This window comes from Rhipicephalus microplus, unplaced genomic scaffold, assembly GCF_043290135.1.
Source record: "Rhipicephalus microplus isolate Deutch F79 unplaced genomic scaffold, USDA_Rmic scaffold_175, whole genome shotgun sequence".
In the NCBI taxonomy this organism is placed as follows: Eukaryota; Metazoa; Arthropoda; class Arachnida; order Ixodida; family Ixodidae; genus Rhipicephalus; species Rhipicephalus microplus.
The window spans coordinates 90001-93955 of record NW_027464746.1 but is presented as its reverse complement, the minus strand read 5'-3'; the positions used below and the strand labels follow the sequence as shown (position 1 = coordinate 93955).

The window sequence follows — 3955 nt, the reverse complement described above, 5'->3', positions numbered from 1 at the left end:
AAGGAGGTCTGGGTACTTATCGCTGCTATTATGTGGGGGTTCTCGTGAGCGGCGTACGCGAAAGCGACCGGGTGTCTGATATGCGGCGGGCTTCGGCCTCGTCAAGCGTGTCCTCGGGTCTGCTCCAGGGGAATCCACGGCAGTCGTCTGCAGCCTCATCCGCTTGATGCGTTAGGGGCTGGTTGTCGGACGGTGCCGTTTTACCACGATATCGAGGTGTGTTCCGTGTCGTCCTCGGGCGATTCAGATGCGAAAGCGCCGAAGACGCGGGCGTGACCCGTCGTCTGGCGGCTTTGCAGTCTCGGCTCCGTTGCTAGTTCCGGCCGGTCCACCGACAGTGCAGCGGGCTTGGGCAACCCGCACGGCGCGACCGAGTCGATGCAACGAAAAAGAGCGAGCATGAACGTGCTTCTTGCCGCACGGCTCCCACTCGTCTTTCGGGAAGGTTGTGCCGTAGCGAGCTCGAACGCCGTCATCTCGGAGTGCAAAATAAGCGTGTTGGGGCGCCTGAAGGTGGCCTCCGCCGCACACAGACTGCGTCCGGCCCGCCGAAGGCGAGGACGGACGCGCAGTCGAACGATTACCTGGTTGATCCTGCCAGTAATCATATGCTTGTCTCAAAGATTAAGCCATGCATGTCTAAGTACATGCCGAAATAAGGCGAAACCGCGAATGGCTCATTAAATCAGTTATGGTTCCTTAGATCGTTTCTTCCTACTTGGATAACTGTGGCAATTCTAGAGCTAATACATGCAGTGAGCCTGGAGCCCTTTGGGTAACGGGTGCTTTTATTAGACCAAGATCGATCGGGTTTCGGCCCGTATTGTGTGGTGACTCTGGATAACTTTGTGCTGATCGCATGGCCACGAGCCGGCGACGTTTCTTTCAAGTGTCTGCCTTATCAACTTTCGATGGTAGGTTACTTGCTTACCATGGTTGTTACGGGTAACGGAGAATCAGGGTTCGATTCCGGAGAGGGAGCCTGAGAAACGGCTACCACATCCAAGGAAGGCAGCAGGCGCGCAAATTACCCACTCCCGGCACGGGGAGGTAGTGACGAAAAATAACAATACGGGACTCTTTTGAGGCCCCGTAATTGAAATGAGTACACTCTAAATCCTTTAACGAGGATCAATTGGAGGGCAAGTCTGGTGCCAGCAGCCGCGGTAATTCCAGCTCCAATAGCGTATACTAAAGCTGCTGCGGTTAAAAAGCTCGTAGTTGGATCTCAGTTCCAGACGAGTAGTGCATCTACCCGATGCGACGGCTCGGACTGAACATCATGCCGGTTCTTTCTTGGTGCACTTCATTGTGTGCCTCGAGATGGCCGGTGCTTTTACTTTGAAAAAATTAGAGTGCTCAACGCAGGCGAGTCGCCTGAATAAACTTGCATGGAATAATAGAACAAGACCTCGTTTCTGTTCTGTTGGTTTTTGGAATACGAGGTAATGATTAAGAGGGACGGACGGGGGCATTCGTATTGCGGCGCTAGAGGTGAAATTCTTGGACCGTCGCAAGACGAACTACTGCGAAAGCATTTGCCAAGAATGTTTTCATTGATCAAGAACGAAAGTCAGAGGTTCGAAGGCGATCAGATACCGCCCTAGTTCTGACCATAAACGATGCCAACCAGCGATCCGCCTGAGTTACTCAAATGACTCGGCGGGCAGCTTCCGGGAAACCAAAGTATTTGGGTTCCGGGGGAAGTATGGTTGCAAAGCTGAAACTTAAAGGAATTGACGGAAGGGCACCACCAGGAGTGGAGCCTGCGGCTTAATTTGACTCAACACGGGAAAACTTACCCGGCCCGGACACTGGGAGGATTGACAGATTGAGAGCTCTTTCTTGATTCGGTGGATGGTGGTGCATGGCCGTTCTTAGTTGGTGGAGCGATTTGTCTGGTTAATTCCGATAACGAACGAGACTCTAGCCTATTAAATAGGTGCGGGGTTCCCAGCACCTTACAACCTTCTTAGAGGGACAAGCGGCTCCTAGCCGCACGAAACAGAGCAATAACAGGTCTGTGATGCCCTTAGATGTCCGGGGCCGCACGCGCGCTACACTGAAGGAAGCAGCGTGTCTTTATCCCTGTCTGAAAAGACTGGGTAACCCGTGGAACTTCTTTCGTGATTGGGATAGGGGCTTGCAATTGTTCCCCTTGAACGAGGAATTCCCAGTAAGCGCGAGTCATAAGCTCGCGTTGATTACGTCCCTGCCCTTTGTACACACCGCCCGTCGCTACTACCGATTGAATGATTTAGTGAGGTCTTCGGACCGATGTCCGGCGCGGCCTTTCGGTTGCGCCGGTCTGTTGGAAAGATGACCAAACTTGATCATTTAGAGGAAGTAAAAGTCGTAACAAGGTTTCCGTAGGTGAACCTGCGGAAGGATCATTAACGGATTGTGAAGGGTGAGCGCCTCAGCTGCGTCTGCGCCCGACACTTTCTGCCGCTGACCCCGTTTGGACGCGGGGTCGGCTTTTCCCCACGGGGCTGCCTGAATGTGGAGCGGCACCCCGTGACAAATTGTTGCGCCCAGCGGACGCCAACACCGCGACCTTGGACGGTCGGCCAGGTGGCGGACGCGGGTACAAACGGCGCAACGCACTCATAGGTCGGCTTTCGACCCGCCACTGCACCGTGGCTCGAAGCGCTCGAAATGCGCGACCCGACCGCTGCGGGACCGCCTAGTACTGTAAACAGGAGCGGCGGAGCGCGAACGGCGAGTCGTGGTTACGTCGGTAGAAGGCGAGGCTGCGCGTTCCCGAAACGCCAGCCGAGTGCCCTCCCGACCGTTCGAGCGTGCAAGAACGAGACCCGACAATCGCGCGGCGACTGCCAAGTACGAGAGGAACGGCACAAGCGTCGGCGGTCGGTCAAGGAACTGGCGATGTGACGGGTCCGCTGTGCACCAGTGCATACCGTCCCGCCGTCCGCGGCAAGCGCCTCCGCGTCCTCGGGTGACGGAGGCTGCCGGTCGGTTCTTGCAGGCGAGGGATCTCGCTGGCACCGGTTCGCGTTGACGCGCGGCCGGTCATGGCACGGCGATGCGACGGCCGAGGTGCGCAGTACTCGATGGAGGAACCGCACGCTCCGATGACCGTCCCGCCCTCCGCGGCGTATGCGTACCGACCGTAATGGTTGCAGCAGCGCCGGCCGGCTTTTGAATTCGCCACACGAAACACGGTGCGAGATCGCGGTTAGGGGAGCGTCGACGTTGCCAGGCGTTTTGCTTGCTGCCGAGGGAAAGGCGGCACGGCCACGTCGCGCTCGTCGCGATTAGCGGGTCTGCGCGCTTTGGGAAGGTGCCGCAACGACTTGCCGAAAGAGGAAGCACGGAAGAACGAGGGACTTGGACGTCCCGACAATTGAACGCACTTGCGGCCAGGCCCTTGCTGGCTTCGTTCTTCCGCCTCGAGTAGGCTCGTACGCGGCTCCGGCGCCGAAAGTGGTCCTTGGCACCGACTTCGGTGGACGTGGGAAGTGCCGCGCAAGTACGGCGCGCCTGGCTCCACCTGTTGGCTAAAGTAGGCAGCCGGATCGGCATTTTGGTGTGCGGTGGCAAACCGTGGATGCGAAAAAAGCTTGTGCGATTTCGTGGAACAAAAAGCGGGGGTCCCCCTTTTTATGCGGAGGAGACCGACCCGCCTGCCGTGGTGAACCGCGACGCCACGGTAAAAACGGGAGAGGCTTGTCGATGGGACCGTGCATCCCGCGCTCCACGGAGGCCGGGAGGCGGCCGCCCGAGGAAATGTGTAGCCGTCGAGGCCCGCATCTGCGTGCACTCTTATCCAAATGGGTGTACCGCAGGCATTTTCTGGTTAGGCGGGCCAATGAGAGCGAGCACACAACGATACCTACGGGTCCGGCTTGGAGAACCGGCTTCGACGCCTCCCGAGTATTTATAGAGGGGTGGACCACGAAAGCACTCGCAAGTAGCGAAAGCGAAACGCCGT

The 3955-nt window shown here is 57.4% G+C and overlaps 1 non-coding gene across 1 annotated transcript; it reads left to right on the top strand.

Annotated features, from left to right (window-relative positions):
• Window positions 1-581: 581 nt before the first annotated feature.
• Window positions 582-2396, top strand: LOC142791578 (small subunit ribosomal RNA). The gene has a single exon (XR_012890314.1). It is a non-coding gene; the product is annotated as a small subunit ribosomal RNA (ribosomal RNA).
• Window positions 2397-3955: the final 1559 nt, after the last annotated feature.